We start from the raw sequence: 19,844 nt of genomic DNA, 5'->3' as shown, positions 1-19,844 counted from the left end.
CACATCTCCTTACAGTGAAAAATCCCTATACAAATATTTTCACTGTAGCAAGGAAAGCACTGGGTTACATTATTACATTTAATAATGGTTATGTCTGTTAAGAAACAGTTAGAAATATATTTCGAAGACTCTTTTAATAGTTATTATAAATCCAATTTAATAGTGCAATCAAATGTGGTATAAAGATTAAGGGAAAGGTACTTTTAGAAAATTGCCTTTTTTCTCCCTAAAGCATCTGGAGGCCTATTTGCATGACTCCAGCTGTCACCAAACAGCTGACTACTGCCCCTTCCTGATGGGTGAAAACTGCACCAATCCCAGTGGGGAAGGGCTGCCCCCAGAATTAGTATAAAGTGACCACAGAGGAGGGTTTGCTCATTGCCCTGGCCACACCACTATGGAAGGAACACAGGCTCTGCACAAGGGGAGAAGTGTTTCACCATCTCCGCTTTAGGAAGAGAGGGGCATTGTGGAATTGTCTACAGTAGGGCACACAGGAGCCACTGCAAAAGCGGGTAGGAATACCCTTGGGAACCTTTTCCCTATTAGTTAGCGGGGGAGAAGCCAGACATCACCACCATCCAAAGGCTAGACATATAATTAGAAGGCTCTTTTCATAGTTATTATAATTTCACTTTATTAGCACAATCTAATTTGTTATAACTATTGAGAGAAAGGTAATTTTAGACAGTTACTTTTTCTCCCTAAAGCCTCTAGAGGCCCATTTGCATGAGCTACAGCTGTCATCTGGCAGCTTAATGCTGCCCTTGATGAAGTGTGAAAACTGCTTCCAGAGCATAACACAGTCCTTGAGGGGAGGTGTTTCTCTTCTTCTGGCAGAATTAACATTTGAACTGTATCCAGCAATTTGATTAACTTCAGACCCTGTTACGGTCAAATGCTAGATAACCCCTGGGCATGGCCCTTCTTTGCTCATGTACTGGCCATTTCAAAGGGGTAGCCACACAGGCTGTGCAGAAGGGAAGAAGGGTTTCACCATATTGGATTTGGGCAGAGATGGGCACTATGGGATTGTCTGCAGTAGGACATGCTTGAACCACTGCAAACGTGGATAGGGTTGCCCTGGGGAACCTTTTACCTATTAGTTAGGGTGAAGCCAGAAGTTCCCTCATCCACAGGCTAGTGCCAGGCATAAGCACAGCATCCCTTGGCACCCTCTTCAGAACACTACTGGACCTGTGGAAGACAGAAATACTGCACCTGCTGCTGAGATATGTGAGTGGACCCGATGAGCTGGACCTGCTCCCACATGTATCCAGGACAAAGAAGAGGACACAACAAGTCAGTTGGCTGTTAAGCTATAGGGCTACAAAATGGTGTAAGAAGCCCCTTTTCCTAAACAGCCCAGCTGACAAGTTCCTGACTAGTCTTGCCCTGTACCCTGCTTGTGGCTTCTTCTTGGCTGTGACAAAGTGTACTTCTCCTAACATCCTGAAAATCCTGGGTCTTAAAAACCTTTTGGCTCCAAGGCCTTCCAGAGGACCAGGACAAACCTCTGAAGTAAATCCAATAAAGATGCTTTGCAACTGGGCCAAAGATTCAGGTTGCTTCCACTCAGAGCTTTTCAACAGTGCAAATCAGTTTCAGCAGGACATCACGGAGAGGGAATAAGACCTTGTGAAGTCTTGTTCAGCTACAGCTACTAGCTTTAACCCGCTGGAGGAATACGAGCTCAAAAAAGTGACTAAGTCCAAATGTGGAAACCTTCCCTAGACAATAGCGAAAAATGATGTATCATTGTCCAGCTTAGAATGTTTTACTTTCACTTCAGAGACTAATTCTGAAGGTAGAATGTCTGAAAGGGTCCAACCTGGTTTCTGTATCTAACCTGCACTTCATTGTGGTCTGCCTTAAATCATGAATAGGGACCAATTAAGTGCAACCAGATGACTTTGATTGGCACCTAATGCTTTTGGTGCTATTTTTATTTAAAACAATAAAAAAACATATTTTCAGTTTCCCTTACTGCATTTTTTCTGTCATTTCTGTCATTATATTAGTCACAAGTTTTATAAATTGGAGTGGGGTTTTTATTGTGTTGGGTTTTGGATTTTAACTGTTTTGCTACTTCTAAATGTTTTACACATTTTCCCAAGTTAAGCCTGTCTGTTGTGTGCCACAGCTACCAGAGGTGGAGTTCAGGTTCAAATATTGAAACTTTTACTGGACCTAACAAAAACAGAGACATTATTATTCGTGGCAAACTACCATCCACCACAACTAATAATCTACTTTCTCACAGTGCTGCTGTCTGCATGGACAACTTGTTGAACCAACCCTGTGCCAGGACTATATTCATACCCAAGTGATATATGTACATATTTGCATCATTTATTCACTTGTGCATCTCACTTCTGGCATAGCTTTTTCCACATTCAGCAGGCAAATTCAGTAATGCAGAGTCAATATACACATCCCAATAGGAAGACTTGTGTGACAGCAGAAGGGGCAGGTGTCAATCAAGCTGAGAGTAGTGAGCTACAAAGAGAGGTTAACTTTAACCACAGTGACTGTGAATCTCCACAGATGTTAATTTCTCCTTGTACTCAGCTAACAATTCCTGCAGAAGGTTCTAGGACAATATCAGCCCCACTTATAAGTAGCACCTCTACAATTGCAACTGCGGCTATTTTGATCTTGTATCTAAGATTGAGGAATGACAACAAAAAGTACTAAAAGTTGCTTGTCTTTCTATTATGCACCCATCACCACAGATTGATGACACTGGGAGTCTCGCCTCACTTTCTGTAGTAGTTTTGTATACAATCCTCAGGTTGAACTACTGTAATGATTTGTGTTTTGACCACTGACTCCATGTTGCACTTAGCCCGGGAGCACACCGTCACATTAGTGACCACCAGCTTCATTATGCCTATTGACTTTATTTTAGCATTAGCCACCACCACGTTAAAAGTAGCAAACATTTTTCCATGATACAATGTGCTTCTTGCTCATGTTTTTATTCTGCGTGTTCTTTCTCACTAAGGGTTTATGCGGATAAGAATGTACTAGGAGGGCAGGGAACGGTTTTGTTTTGATAGAGGGCACCTTGGGATTTTGGCCAATTTCTGATGTGTTCCTTTCAAAGTTGACCTAAAGCAACCATCATTTTTTGAATGATAAACATATGCAGTGGGAGGGAGTTTCTAGAATTCTCCTCTCTTGTTTGTTAAAAGTATATAAGAGACCCAGGTTGACGGTGGGGAGATTCAGAGACCTAAATAATTATTGAGACGTCGAATGCCTGATATAATTTCCATGAGGGTAGATCTCTTCTTCTCATTGCAGTCGAACCGGGGTCAATGACTTGCTGGCATGAGAAGGATGAAGCACCAGATAGGCCCCATGGTGATGAATTTTTACTAATGATTTGCTTCGCATTGTGTATGATTATGTATGTCAATATAGGTATTTGTATCTTTGCATGTATATATTTGCTGTGTATATGGAAGTGGAGAATCATTTGTGCATGTTTTCATTTTATTGCTGTGACCATTTTTAAACTTGTGCTTTCAGCATGCTAATCTCCTTTACGAACCTTGCAAAGTGATTAAATATATGTCTTCTTTAGACTAAGAAGCGCATTCCAGAGATTTTTGTCTATGCATGAGTGTTTCAGCTCGGTCATTAGTGAAGCAAAACAACTACAATTTGGTCTTTATTGACCCTCTTTTCAAATTTATTCCAAATCACTGGTTACGACTTCAAGTATTTTTCAGACATCACATTTTTTATTTTTAAAGGCCTGTGTAAACTTGTTTCATCCTTTCAGCACACGTGCATGCTGCATGGTGCTATTTCTATTCAAATGTGACCAAACGCAACCGCTCCCTGACCACATTCTCATTTAGGAGTGACTGACAGCTGCAGTACAACTGTGAGTACTATTGTCCACTTGAGGGCAATGTTTTTCAATATTGCAGAAATAGTTTGCAATTATTATTACTGTTTTCCACGCAAATATAATGAATGAGCAATCTTTGGTCGATTCCATAGCTGACGATGGTGAAAACTTTCATCCCTATTTTCCCTGACACTTCTATTATGTGTTTTTCTTGGCAATCTTTGTCTATCACTATTTCCTGTCACTATTGGCATGGGAGTGCACAGATGAGGATGGGCCATTTTTTTGCCCACATTTTATATGGCACATAAGCCAACAGTGTTGTTTATTAGGTGATTAACTTGTCTCTTACATTACTGTGTCACCTTTTGCATGACATAGAGTTTTCTTTTTTCACTCTGTACCCCTTACATTATTTCTATGTTGGACTTGAGGCTTTATGACCAATACCACACTTTGAATTCCGAGCTATTGCGCCCACATTTTGCAGGGATTAGTGAAATGTCACTACAGTGGATGTGCATTCTAGTTGATTACACGATCCAGTATTACCAGGCAAATTTGTTGCACCCTTGTTCTTTCAGATCTGCAATTACTTCCTATACATGAGGGATTCTTACATGATTGAGATTACCTGTTAGGTAAGATTACGCTGACTTTTGAAATTCCTCTCCATTGGAATTCACCTATTAAGAAACTTATGTTCATGAGTGTTATTCTTATTTTTGTGTAGATATCTACCTTTTTGGGTCCCAAAGATGATTCTGCAACAAATTGATGCTTAGGGGTCAAAACGCTGACGTACATGTGCTGGCTTTAAATATACACTTGCTAGAAGAAGAACCCTTTGGGTCACTGGGGACCAGGGTTTTCTTCTATAAAACCCAAACATTTTTAAAGTCAACTTTATGTTTTGTTTCAAAACACTGTCCACCATTTCTCACCATTCAGCACTACTCACTAAAACACTGTGCCATACACAAGAAGCACCTACTCTTATTTTGTCAAATTTTGTATGTGCAAATATTTCTATTGTTATGTTTATGTAATGTGCATAACCAAAGCTTGCACAGGCTTGTGTACCTAAATATATAGGTACTTACTAAACCTGCTGAAGGATGTTGAAGCATTATTTTGATTACACTTTATCTTTGCCTTAGAAGTAGAAGCTGTCTACTTCTCCTGAGGGAACCATTTTTGTATCTTATTAGATACCTATCTGGGTTTCTAGGGATATTAGGTTATCCCTTTACTTGTTTTACTATTTTGAAAAAATCCTTGTCTCAGTGGTCTGTCCACAATGATGGTCACCGCATTCTTTTAAGAGTGGGGCAACTGCCACTGAGTTTTTCTTCATGGGTTAGATGTGGCAGGGGAAACAATCAATGACCTCCAGAAGGAGACAGAAATGATTTAATCAGCGTTGTTGTTATTTTGTTTTACTGAAACAAATTTTGCTTTGGGAATTTGTGTCAGAACAAACATGGCACACGCTCGGCATTAATTTCAGCACATCCACCATACCTACAGATGCATCAAAGTCATGGAAATTCTTGCCAGTGAGGGAGGGCTCTCTAAATGTGGTTGCCACTCTTCCATGAGAAGCAGAAACCAGTGCCACTGTTAACATTGCAGGCTGACATGCCAACTGCCACACTGTAAAGAAGTACCAGTCTTTTGATTTCACTTAGAGTTCTTTTTGATGTAGCACAGCTGTGATGTGAAGGCTGTGGCCTCATCATTTCCCCAAAGATATATAGCTGTTTCCATGCCAAAATAAATACTATATTCAAACTTATACATATACCATGCATATTAAAAATATAGCCAAATGGTAAATGTATGGAATTATGTTCAGTAACTTTAAACAGAAATGAACGAGTGATGATTTGATCTTATTAAACGTATATGTTCTGAAGATTAGAAAAGGAAATTTGGAAGCATCAAAATCTAGTTAGCAGGTTCACAATGATGTCAGGTAACTGAACTGTGGTAGTAGAAATGAGTTTAGGCACACTCATCCCCCAGGGCCTTATTTACAGTTTGGCTGATAGGATATAAAAGTCTCAAACATGTGTTGTGCAACCTGAAGGGTCGTTTCAAGACATATTGAATCTCAAACAACTACTTAACATTGACTTATTTTCAACAAATATAGGAGACTCCTCTGTTGCACTCCACTCTTTGTTCTTTGCTCTCAATCTCTTCCCCGTCTGCTTCTCTTTCTCTCTTGTTCTCCCCTCCTCACTCTCTCTCTTTACCTCACATCTCTCATGCTCTCTGTACAATAACTCCCAATAACAGATCACAAAGCACCTCTCCAAAAGTGACAATGATCTGAAAAGGAAAGACTGAAGAATAATCAGGACACCAGACATTTTCTCATTCTCCATGCATTTTATGAAAACCACTATTTATTCGGAAACAAACCACCAGAGATGTAATTACAAAAGTTAGATGAACTCCGTAAATTATATTCAAACACAGGGCAACCCACAAAATACTAATGACAATGCTTGAACTGAACAGGTCACCAAATCACATCCTAAGACAAGAGGCTAATCAGAAGATCACTAAAGGTCTCATTTAGACCTGGGAGGAGGCACCATCTCTGACCAGGACTAATTACCGCTACTGAACCCCACCTACCAACCTCCTTGGCCACCAGCAGCAACTGGCAGTAGTAACCTATTATAAAAGGAGCATCTGTTTCTTGGTGCAGTAATGGTAGGGCAGAGGCAGACATCAACTTGGGAGCAGCAGCACTGCAATGCTAATGTCTCTGTTTCCCCTGTTTGTCAGGAATTGTGCCTCCGGGGCACTTGGTTTGGGCAATCTCCAGTGATTCCAATGATAGGACAGAGCATTCCAGAAGAACAGTGGTAAGTCAAATGATTACCTTCTCTGAGTTATGTGCAGCCCGTGGCAAAAGGGAGATTCCAGGGATTACCTTGATGACAAATGTACAATACAAACAAAGAATCCCTTTACATGAAATGCATGCCCTGCAGCGATAATCCTTTGTATTACCATTGTGCCAGGCTGTCCAGAGGTGATGTGAGGGTACTGCCACAACCAAGGGCTGGGGGAATCCCTGAGGACTCACCACACTTACTGTGCATGTGTGGTAGGGCAATGGGGGAATCCCTGGGTATTTCCTCACCTCTGTTGGGGGGATGGGAAGCAACCACCATTTATGACCTGGTGGGGTCCGCTGCCATCCGTGTACCATCCTTCCACCCTCAATCTACGGAAAGACACCACCAGCTCCTGACATGGATGGGTGGAGGCTCCGATAGCACCAACTCTGTCTCCCCTAGTGGCATAAAATTGGTAGCCAGGTGGTGCATGACCTTGGTAGAGTGAGGTTACTGCCTTTGACTGCCAAGGTTTAAATCAGGAAGGACGAATGGCAATTAAAGTATACATCAGCAGAAAGAAGCCTAATTTCCACACCTATTCCCTTGTAGATCTCCTATACCAAGCCATGAGAGCGGGTGTGGCTGTACACCATCAAACCTAGACTGGCCCAAAAAGCAAGAAAAAAGGAATCTTCAAACATAAATACAGAACATAAGTTACACATTTTTGTCAACGTAGTCACTCTTAGGGACCAAGGGCATAATTTATATATAGACGGGCTGCCTGTTTCTACCTCATGGAGATGAGGTAAATTACTTCATTGCTTTGGATATTTATATATATATATATATATATATATACATATATATATATATATATATATATAGATATATATATATATATATATACACTTTAAAAACCAAATGTTACAGGTACATTACTACTAGGCTCACGTTGTAAACGTACAAAACTATAGAAATTCACAAGTTATAGTTAGAGTTATCTGAAGTAAATATAACTCGTCCCCTAAGATAACTATAACTCGCTCCCCTGGCATGCACAGTTTTGTACTGCAAATATTACATTGATATTAGCAATGATGTTATCAAAGATGTCATGAGTGCCGTAATTTGTGGGATAATTAGCAGTGCATGGCGAGGGTGTGAGTTATAATTACCTTTGGGTACGAGTTATAGTTACTTCAGATAACTCTAACTATAACTGGTGAATTTCTATGGTTGGGAATGTTTAAAATGTGAGCCTAACTGTAACGTCCCTGTACCCTTTCAGCCGTATTTATACTTTTTTTGCGCCGCATTTGCGCCGCTTTTTGACGCAAAAACGGCGCAAACCTACAAAATACAATGGTATTTTGCAAGTTTGCGCCGTTTTTGCGTCAAAAAGCGGCGCAAATACGGCGCTAAAAAAAGTATAAATACTGGCCTTTGTTTTTTAAGTGAGCTTCGATTATTTTTTTTTATTCTATTTCCTAACTGTAACGTCCCTGTCCTTTGTTTTTTTCAGTGACTTTCTATGGTTTTTTAATGTATAGGAATTTTCATTACTATACGTTAATCTAACCAGTGCCGTGCATGGTACAGGGCCTGAGGCCAACCCCCTATAAGCACTCAACCTTGCACCCTGTCCGGCCTTCGACATTGAGTGGCAGGGGTTGCCAACAAGGCCTGGCCTGGCCTGCAGCCAGACCCTACGGCCAACCGCACACTGCGCACAGCCCTTTGGCTGTACGAGACGTGAGTTGACCACAGCTTGTCTCTCTGGGTGTGAGAATAGCTGTAAGAGGATGTATCTTGGGATGAGAGTAGCTGTGAGAGTCTCTGTCGGGTGTGAGAGTGGGTGCATCAGTGTCTTAATGGGTGCATTAGTGTCTGCGCAGGACTGTGAGTGGCTGCATGAGGATGTCAGTGGGTCTGTGAATGGGTGCGTGTGAGTCTGAGTGGGTGTGTGAGTGGGTGCATGAGTGACTGAGTGGGTGCGTGAGGGTTTGAGTGAGTGAACAAGGGTTTGAGTGGGTCTGTGAGTGGGAGAGTGAGTGTCTGAATGTGTCTCTGAGTGGCTGCATAAGGTTCTAAGTGTGTGTTTGTATGGGAGAAAGAGAATGAAAGAGATAGAGAGAAAGAGAGGGAGAGGGAGTGATAAAGAGAGTTTTTCAGGCTTTGACGTATGATATACTTATAATGAGATGTTTCTGCCCAATTTGAAAAGAAGAATGTATTTGTCTTTTAAAAACAGTAAGATCACCTTTCAATATCAGCCTTAGACATTTGCAGGTGAAAAAAAATTAAAGGAGGGAAATGAATGTGGATACACCTGGAGTCAAACCCTGAACAGTCAGTGTGAAGGTATGTTGCATTCACCCTTAGGCTACGCTTGCTTCTTTAAAAATAATTATTATCTTTGCCCTTTACGGGCTATCTGGGACCACAGGGGAGCTTCAGGGCCTCCCCCGAGTTCCCTCTTGATTAATTTTTTTTATTTATAGCCCTTTACAGGCTACCTGGGACCAGAGGGGGAGCCTCAGGGCCTCCCCTGGGATCCCTCTTTATTTTTTATTTTTTATTTGTATCTGTTAATGGGCTATCTGGGACTAGGGGGGAAGCCTCAAGGTCCTGCTGTCACAATACTGAGTTATGTTTGCTGTGACTTGGCTGCAGCTGTCAAAGCTGCAGCCAAACCACTTCAAATGGGTATGTCCAGGGGAGTGGGCCAGGACAAAGGAGGGTGGCGGTCCCCAGGGCCATCAGTGGCTCCTCAAGGGCGGGCCATGTGGCCTCACTACAATGTGGAGATATCCCTAGGGAGGTGGTCGTCCCCAGGGCTGTGGAGGGTCTAAAACAGAACCCCTTTCTATTTTTTTCAGGTTGCCCTGGGAGGCTGGTGGTCCCCGGGGCTGTGGGAGGCCATGCACCACCGCCAAATTGATTGTCTTCAATACCCCAGGGAGGTGGTGGTCCCTGGGGCAATGGGGGGGCGCATAATATTTGTGTAATGCACCGTGGAGGTGGTGGCCCCTGCAGCAGCGGGGGCTGTGAGGTGCCCCCGCATAATATTTATATACAGCCCTGGGGATGTGGTGGTCCCCGTGGCAGCAGGGGTGCACTCGGCCCCCGCATATTACTTATAAGACCCGGGGACGTGGCACCAGGTGCCTCCCCTGCATTAAGATAAAAATGTCCCCAGGACCTGGCCCACCTGAGGGATTCAAAAAGCATAATTTATTTTTTTTACAGCTCTGCTGCGAATCACAGCGGAAAATAAAAATGCTTTTTAACCCAGGGGGGAGGGTTAAGGGGTCAGGGTATCTGTACTGTGGCCCCTTTTCTTTAAAAAAAATGTTTTTGGGGGACTCAGCTGCCAAGTCCCAAGATGACTGCCAATACTTCTTGGTTTAAGTGTTGACAGCCAATCAGATCTCAGCACGAGATTGGGAGGGGCCGCGTCCCTATACATACAAATTTGTTTTCCCCTTAATTGCTCAAAAAACTACTGAAAAAAAAGGTTTCTTTCTGGACCAGGACCTACCTTTCTGTCAAAGTAAGGTGTAATTCTATCCAGTAGTTTTGGCGCTATAGCTATTCAGTTTTTCCTATGGAAAAATGAATTGGGAAAAAGTGTTTTGGGACCCCCAAGTTCTGAGTGTGACCGGGTGGTCTAGTGGGACTCAAGTCATCATGTACAAGAGCTTGTGCCTCCCAGAGGGGTGTGGGATTTACATCCTTTGTGGAAGAGTCCGGGAGCGTCTGGTGTGGTTCAAATCATCACGCACCAGACTGGTGCCTCTGGCTGAGGAGGTACTACCTTGGGAATTGGCTTGTTAATGATCATACAATGAGGGCGACTCAGATCAGTGGACCCCTGACATGTACCTCCTTTTTGTGGAGGTAAGACACTGAACACTTCTCACGTGGCATTGTAGCCATCTGGGGTCACTTGAGTCTTCATGCCCCAGACGTGGCATCTCCTGGTAAAGGAGGTGCAGGCCTAGTAACTTGTCGTATGCCACTGGAAGTGTCGAAGGTGACTCATGTCGACAAGCCTCGATGGTGCCTCTCTGTTCCAGAGTTGCTGAAATTGGGAATTATTTTCTAACATTGAACTGATCTCTGGGTTGGGTGCCTCAGTGACTAACTGTGGCCCCAGTGACCCTCTACCTGTGTTTTGCAGACCTCTGAGTAAACCTCCTGTGGGGAGCCTGAACGTCTCTACCTTAATTGTTTACCAACATTTGTCTTTCCTTCCCCCCACCCTGACCCCGGAACCCTGAGACTTGTGACTTAGCGATGAGTGGCTCAGTAAACAAGGAAAGGTTGATGCTATCTTTGGTTCATGGAGGGGTGGGATAGCTGAAGCTGGTTGGTTGGTGAGGGGCGGTTTCTGACCAAGGGTGCTTGTAAACACAATGGCAGCCACTATCCGGATATCAGGGCACCACATTAGGATGCAGGGAGTGAGAGCGTGCAAGTGAGTGTGTGCATGCGCCAGCTGATACCCATGGCACTGCACGGCAGTGCATAGTAGATGTACGGGAGTGAGTGCAGGGGAATGTGAATACAGTACTGTGGTGCTGCTGGTCATGTTTACCCTGTCAGGAAGTTCTCACAGTTGGCATAACGTCTTACTAGTGTGGCTTCGGCCGCAGTGCTAGGCAAAAGTGTTGTAAACCTTGTATTTACATTTTTCTGCTAATGTTGGGAACTGGAGTGCACCCTGAATTTATGTGTTACATTGGTTGTGAGGAATTCTAGGGTGGGTCTTGTGCTGACAACATTTGGCACCTTATGTGGGTGCAGGGAGGGAGTGGGTACATACAGTAGTAGTGTTTAACACAACTAGGCCTCATTGTGACTTCAATTGCAAATTTTGCATAGGCCCAGAGTTATTTTATACCCATACTGTGTTGACAAGGTGTGTATTGAATACAGTCTTTTTATACATACACTGTGTGTGATCTCTCCTTTGTGCCACTGTTGTGGTGGGGAACTGCTGTGCCTTTGCTTTACACATTGCCTCTGCGATAAGCCTGACTGGTCCATGCCAAACCACCCAAGGGTAAGCACAGGTTATACAGTAAGTATAATCACCCACCCTTGATGGGTGTGGTGGGTTCTGCCTGGCTAGAGTCCTACCTCAGCCAACCAGAACATGCCGCCTCCAACAACCATTGTTTGATAAAACATTACGTTATGTTTTCAATGGCATCATTTACTTTTGATGCTCTCGAATTTCTAGCAGTGGCTATTATTTTTCTGTTATGATCCCTTATTTGCTTAAATATTGATTACTTAGCACACTTCTGACATAATGAATACCCTTGCACAATACATCTAATGTGTCAGTGTGTTCCAGTCATGAGTTTAAAGTCTCCAACATCAATGAATGATGGTCGACCAAAGATACCAGCACAGTAACAATAAATAAAATATGATTGATAAATTTGAGGATTACACTAGATTCAATCTTATCATTAACCTCTGTCTACATCATAACTAACCATAGGTCTGGTCGGAAGACAATAACAGTTAGCTCAATATTAATATCCCTATGAAGTGACAACATAAACTCTAACCATGCTTAATTTCTGAGATTATGTTCCATAAGATCTTTAGCTTTCCCCAACAGAGGCCCTCATTGAAGATGTAATTTACCCACAACATTTTATCCAATAATCTTACATCTTACATACACAATGTCCTTAGATCAGGAGAAATAAGGCTGCAAAATAGGCCACAATACATTAAACAGGTCCTCACAGGGTATCATACTGGAGACCATGCTCCCAGGTTTTCTCATTCTTAGGAGACTCTTGATTTTCACTAAAAACCTGTCTTATTGAATCCACCTTAGTGCTGGCTCCCACAAGCGCATTGGTCTGCCAGCTAAATGGCCTAACAGTGTTTAAGTTACTGTAAGAATCCTGTTCAGGGGTCAAGGGGCAGGAAGGAGTTACTGGGCCCAACCGAGGTGGTTGAGGCCTTTTTCCCCTGATGTGCTAGGGCCCACCCTAATATTGACCCGGCTCAACTTAGGAAAGTACCCTTTTCTGCACCTGATTCTTAGTTGGGCAACATAGCTCAAGCAGTCAAGACTCCTTCAGGTGAAGCTCAGACACAGATCAATAAACACGACTCATAAATCAATGTGTGGTCAGAGCAACAATAAATCAATGTTCGGTCATTTTTTTGTATAAAAAGAAGTATTTTAATTCTAACTTTACACAGGTAAACGACTTTAAAGAAGCAATAACACAATTCCCTTGAGGTCGGTCTCTACTTATTGTCAAGCCACTCCCTGTCCTCCCACATCTAGTGCAACCGGTTCACTGTTATTCCTCATTCCCTCAAGGCTGCATCCAGGTAATGTAAACAAAAAGGCAGTACTCATACGGGCTCACCAAGCCACTTCAGAACATGGGCAACAGCTTGATCGATGCAGGTTCCAGTTTTCTCCGACCACAGGCTTTGAGTACATGCAACAGTGGCCACTCCTGGCATATAGGGGTGCCAAGTCAAAGTAGGCACACAGCAATGGCCTGATTGGTGTGGAGACGTGTTTCCCCTGTCACAGACGTTCAGCACTTAGCGGCGGCCTCTCCTTGCATACAGGGACACCCAGTTCATTAGGTAAATGGGCAATGGCCTCATCGGTGCAGGGAGCAGTTTGCTTCTATTGTGCTCCTGCAAATCAGTTCACGGCAGCCCGCTCCTGGCATGTAGGGTTGCAGATGAAGTCCAGCACACAGCTACGGCCCGACTGGTGCAGGCTGGATTCCTTACACCTCGCACAGAGAGCCCCCACGCTATGACTCCCTTCTGGGTCTCACTCCAGCCAATGTTCTTCTTTTCCTCACAGGCACACCGGTCTTGGCGAGCAGGCTGGTGCTTGTGCTCCAGGTTCCAGACAGGAGACCTTAGCTTCTCTAGGTTATGTCCCATACCTAGAAGGGAGCCTAGCAGGCTGGACCCCTAGTCCTTGTCACAGGCAGAAGTCTTGCAGAGCTTCCCATCCGCACACACCAAGGCTGGCTGCTCAGCAGATGACAAATTTGGGGGTCTGAAACCCCCACTTATAGTTTTTTTCCAGACACCAAATGTGATTTAGGATCTGGACAGTTGAAGTTTTATGTTGGGGTTCTGCTTCTTTGAAATAGATATGTCTACCCTTTTTTATTCCTCCTGAAGGATGTTTGTGACAGCAGACAGAACTCTGAAGCTGATTACCACACAAAACGTTTCATGGGAGTGACCAGCATTCACACCTGGATGTCAGCCACGGTGATATGTGCATCACAGGTTAATCCTGGGCTCTCAGCCCTACCCTTTATGATTCCTTTATCAGCTCCATCTGCCTCTTCCTGAGATGTGTTCATGACCCTTTGTTGTGTTCTGTCACTGAATCAAAGAGCCCTGTGAAATACACAGGGAGAGCCTGGCTCTAACTCATCTGGTGCTTTTCCTACCCAGCTTACAGGAATACAGCAATATACAATTCTGCCTAGTGAGATTCCTCTATTCCTCATGTTTTCACAAGGCAGGCCTGGACTTCCATGTTATGTACCAGTGCAGTCACTTCCGCACTCAGTATACATCCAGAACACACTTCATGGCCTAGTACTGTTGTCCTCATGTATTATGCTAACACCAACATCTCCAAATGCAGCACACACAATCAGTCTATGCACACTGTTCAGAACTGCAGTCTTGCTGTACTGCCCCAGAGTGTGCTATTAAAAATGCACGTCCTGCCAGCACACACATGTACCATGTGTACCCTGTACTAAACTTCGTCCTAGGTGTGCTGTGTTCCTTGCGAGCACACATTCACTCAGCACATGTTTTTATAATGCACTTCCACATCAACCTGATGTAGGCCAGGGGTGAGTTAAACATACAGCAGCACTACTTTTGAAAAAGTGAATTAGCCTGCAGGCCTCACTCCAATGACACAGGGAAAAAAGGACCTGTTCATTACTACTGATAACTACAAGCTATGTTGCCACCACCGTGCTTGTGCTGTTTAAATCATGGTGACAGCAGAAACGTTCCACCACCCTGCCTGAAGGAAGCACTTTGGTCACCTCTCCGGGTCTAACAAGACTGCAATCTATGAGAAAGGTTTAGGTCAAGGTGCACATGCATGATCCATGTTCACCTATGACTAAACAATCAGCATTAGGGATCCAGACAATAATACAGTTGGGCACTCAGGGGAGGGGTACACGTCTCTCACCATGCACAGGACTTCTCCATCCTAACAGTTACAACTAGAAAACATTGTGCCCCATCGTACCTGCTGGCAACCTACTGATGTGCTGAATCAGCATAGAGCGCTCTTTGTAGGCTAGCAAGATTATTGCAGGATAAATTTGACTCTACAAAGAACTACATTCAGGAGTCCTGGCACTTAGGTCTCTGATACTGTCTGCAACCTCAGCCCTTGCTTCTGGCTCCAAGAAACCATGCTTGTATCCTGGTAAAGTGCTGAATGTAAACTGTGAGTGCAGTAAGTTCAGAATTAGGTTGAGAAGTTCCTATAGCAAGGTTCTTTTAATGTCTAATATGGTACTCCTTCTAGCAAGAGTGTCTGGACTAACAAGAGTGTCTGGATGATTATTCTCCAGCCTCACAAACTCTTAGCTCAATAACCACCTGCAGCACTCTCACATGTCACTTATCAGAGGGTATAATAAGCATCACAGTTCAACCCTTTTTAAGACCATTTTTATAGCATCCTAGGGCAGCTTGTATGTCTCTAAACCATCCTAAAAGCCCACAAGCATATTCAGTGCATTTGCCATCACAGTAGTGACTCCTTAGGAATTATATGGGGTGTCCACAATTCACAGTTGGGTACTTCTTAGCAGGTTGTCCAACACTTACAGTCTCAAGTACAATCTGACTTTGCTTTCAATCACAAAATTCGTATTGTCTACCATCTCTTCTGAGCTTCTCTGGGCTCTTTAGACCCCATATCCCCTAATGTTTGCATCTTCCCAGCCAAATCTGCTAAACCTCATTTATTTTTTTCCATCACTCATTTGGCCACAGCTTCTACCTTTTCTCCACCATTCTCACAATTGATTCAACTTTACTTGTCTTATGATTGAAATCAGCATACCAACGTTGAGATATCCCAGCAACATCCTCTGTATTATTGTCATCTCTGGCTCTTCAGGGCAGTCCTCTGCTATGTATTTCTGCCCATTCATATTCATTTGGGTACATGGATTAAATTACTCATTCTTATTCCTTCAACTGTAAGCCTTTATTTTCTTGCAGTAAAAGAATGATTACGGATAGCTTGAATATCCATAAAGGCTTGGTACATCCATCTACAGCAACCTGGAAAGAGGTCAAGATTCCAAACACAGCTGCAATCTACCTATAAAGATGTCTCCCTTGTATGGTATTAAATGAGAGCGGTAGCCATGAAAGCAGTTCAGGTATGCAATGTACACTCAATGGGAAAGGGGACAATTTGTGATGTAGTGCCACAATCTGAACTTCCCTGACTCCCAAACCTTGCAAACCTCTCTGCTGCACCTTCATGTTTTCATATGGCTCAAATTCATGTTTCAACTATCACAGAAACCATCACCCATCAGTGTACTGCTCTAGTCACCACAGAATCGCTGAATCTGTCCAGACCAGTCTTCCAGAACAACTACATTCAAGGCAGCAGAGCTCACCCATCTTAGCTCTGTCCATTCTGTATGTGTTGCACACTTGCTGCTGTAAGGTCCAGAAGCAGTCAAGGGACCTCTTATTTATAGCCAAATGGAATTCACACCACAAAGTCCAAGCAATCTCAGGGCCACTTCATATCTTCCTACTGTGGATCTGTGGATCCAGGTATCTCATGGTACCCCAACTTTGCATGGTCAAATTGAAAAGCAAAGCTTCAGTGTAAGCCCACAGTGAGTGAGGCCATCATGAGTTCTGGCCAACAATACCCCCCTCCTCAGTGTATTTTAAACATTTATAGTAATCCTCCAGAGCTGTAGTGGCAATATTACAAGATACTGTAATAATACCCTATTCCTAACAATTGTCAGGCAAGTGTGCAATACCGTTTTGTTGCTGACAGCCTCTTGCTGGAATGAAGAGCAGAAACTATGTTTCCTTCGCTTTTTCCCCCTGTTTAACATCAGGGAGAAAGGAGGCGAGTATGGACAGGAACCCAAGACCTGAGTAAGGGCCTGATTTAGATTTTGGCGGATGGGTTGCTCCATCACAACGGTGATGGATATCCCATCTGCTGAAATCTAAATCCCGAAAGAAATAGTGGGATTAATATTTCAGCAGATATCCGTCATCTTTGTGATGGAGTAACCTATCCGCTGAAATCTAAGTCCTTTAAGTCTTCCCTACTCATCACTCCTCTCTGTGGGTTTATTTCTCCACTCTCTGTGGGCCAAAGGGGTGGCTGAGTCTATGGCACAGGGATCTGGTTCTATCTTTCCCGTAAGTGAGCCACTGAAAGTGCATGATTTCTTTGACCCAAACAGTGCAAGCAGTGCTGCAACCTTCCACCCAATACTTTCTTCAAGCTGTTTTATACTGTGTGGTGTCGCACGAGTTGACTTTTGGTGGGGTATGACCAGTCCAAGTGATTTCTTCAAATAACATCCAACATGTTTAATACTATGCGATATTTAAGATGGAAAAAGTGGGAGAAAAGTGATCATGTGGCACCCTGTAAAAATGGCCCATGGCCCATGCTGTGGCATGGCCATGCTTCTCACATGGTCAATAACAATGGCTGGACGCTGGCTCTCTCGTCTGTAAAGCCTGTAGTGGCAATGATTCCACATGTTTTTTCTGACTTTTTAGCAGGTGAATGAAACAACAGAACAAACAGATGCAATAGACCCCACTGAGCGATACCTCGGTAAGTGAGAAGGAAAGCAATGTGGAAACACCTATCACTCCAGGACTCTGATGTTCAGGTTGGCCACAATACTAGGAAATGCAGATGCAGGGAATAATCTGATAAGAACTATCTCTCAGGTCAAGTTAAATCCATAGTATTCCTTCTGCAGAGGAACTCCCAAACAGGACAAATTAGACCTTGCTCATAAGACAGCCCAGGTTCCACATGGCACGGACTGCTACTGCCCCATTACCTGCCTACGTTTCAACTGGAAAATCATTAACAAAACTGCCTCTGTTCAATTATGAGATCAGATCACTAACACAGGATTAGTGGTCCTCTTTCAGGACTACTAATTTGACGTAAAATGTTGCTGCAAAACAAAGACTGCTACACTTAACATAGTCATTGACACCCGCATGATCAAGAATAATGGCCTAATAAGCTACCTTTTGGTCCTATAAGACTTCTATGCAACATTCAACACACTCTACCAACGTGCACTAAACCATATGCTTCAAACATACGTGAGCTTTTCTGACATAGATCGTGTCCTACCTACCTAATCACCACAAGTTTTCCAGGCAGGAAACTCAGGCCCATATTTATACTTTTTGACGCTAAACTGCGCTAACGCAGTTTAGCGTCAAAAAATTTAGCGCCGTCTAACGCCATTCTGAAGCGCCATACGGGCGCCGTATTTATGGAATGGTATTAGCCGGCGCTAGCAGACCGGCGCTGCCTGGTGTGCGTGGAAAAAAAACACGTAGACCAGGCAGCGCCGGCGTAGGGGGAAAATGGCGTTAGGGCGTCTTAAAATGGGGCAAGTCAGGTTGAGGCAAAAAAATCGCCTGAACCCGATTTGCGCCATTATTTTCGACGCCCAGACGCCATTTAAATGACTCCTGTCTTAGTAAAGACAGGAGTCATGCCCCCTTGCCCAATGGCCATGCCCAGGGGACTTATGTCCCCTGGGCATGGTCATTGGGCATAGTGGCATGTAGGGGGGCACAAATAAGGCCCCCCTATGCCACCCAAAAAAAAATTAAAAATATAAAAAATTATACTTACCTGAACTTACCTGAATGTCCCTGGGGTGGGTCCCTCCATCCTTGGGTGTCCTCCTGGGGTGGGCAGGAGTGGCAGGGGGGGTCCCTGGGGCAGGGGAGGGCACCTGTGGGCTCATTTTGAGCCCACAGGCCCCTTAACGCCTACCCTGACCCAGGCGTTAAATAGTGGCGCAAATGCGGGGTTTTTTGACCCGCCACCTCCCGGGTGTGATTTTTGCCCGGGAGTATAAATACGACGCATTTGCGTCGCCGTCATTTTTTTAGACGGGAACGCCTTCCTTGTATCTCATTAACGCAAGGAAGGCGTTCACGCAAAAAAATTACGCTATTTGCCCATACTTTGGCGCTAGACGCGTCTAACGCCAAAGTATAAATATGGCGTTAGTTTTGCGCCGAATTTGCGTCGAAAAAAACGACGCTAATTCGGCGCAAACGGAGTATAAATACGGGCCTCAGTATCCCAGATGGTATACATCTCTTTTAGAGTGCCGCAGTTTTACCGACCATAGGTCCAGGCAGTAAATCCAGGTCTGCCGTTCTCGTACCTGAGAAATCGGGGCTTCGGGAACACTGGCCACTTATAATTGTGCAGAGTGGAAATCCATAACAGAATTCCACAGGCAGTGTATTTGCCCTCTGAATATATACATTAGAAGGAAGGCAGCCTGAGGTGGGGCGTGCGTTTCTGAAAACCTTTTCTGAATACGCGATGGAGGATGGTGACAGTTTCTGTCAGTTAAAATAGGAGTGAGGTACCTCAATGGGTTAGTGCACCGGCTGCTGAGAACTATATGGAATCTGCTGACCAGAGTCTCCAATTTCAAACAGTAAGGGAGTGCATCAGACGGATACATACCACTGTAGCGACCTGAGAGTAACCTGCATGTTATAGGTGGGAATCCGACTGAAAACAACCAGTGAATTCATGTCATGCTAAGATTCCCATATGACTCGAAGGTAACATGTTTAATAGCATAAAGAAATGAGTGTCCTCTGCTTGAGCCACGCCCTGTTTTTGAACGCCCTTCTCATCCCTACCAATCACACGTCAGGCAGTCACATGTTTAGGAAACCGTCGAAAAGGCACTTTTACGAATTCAGAGCGGCTACTCTTCTTACATGTACTCCCATGCCTGAGTTTGTGTTCCGTTCCCATC

General features: G+C 43.9%; 1 protein-coding gene across 2 annotated transcripts in view; it reads right to left on the bottom strand.

The window, feature by feature from the left end:
• LOC138262047 (tachykinin-like peptide) overlaps positions 1-19,844 on the bottom strand; it is a 120,922-nt gene that overhangs the window by 92,276 nt on the left and 8,802 nt on the right. The gene's annotated exons all lie outside the window — the stretch shown is intronic.

Source organism: Pleurodeles waltl, chromosome 10 (assembly GCF_031143425.1).
Source record: "Pleurodeles waltl isolate 20211129_DDA chromosome 10, aPleWal1.hap1.20221129, whole genome shotgun sequence".
Taxonomy (NCBI): Eukaryota; Metazoa; Chordata; class Amphibia; order Caudata; family Salamandridae; genus Pleurodeles; species Pleurodeles waltl.
The sequence above is the reverse complement of the archived record's forward strand: the minus strand, read 5'-3'. Positions and strand labels throughout refer to the sequence as shown.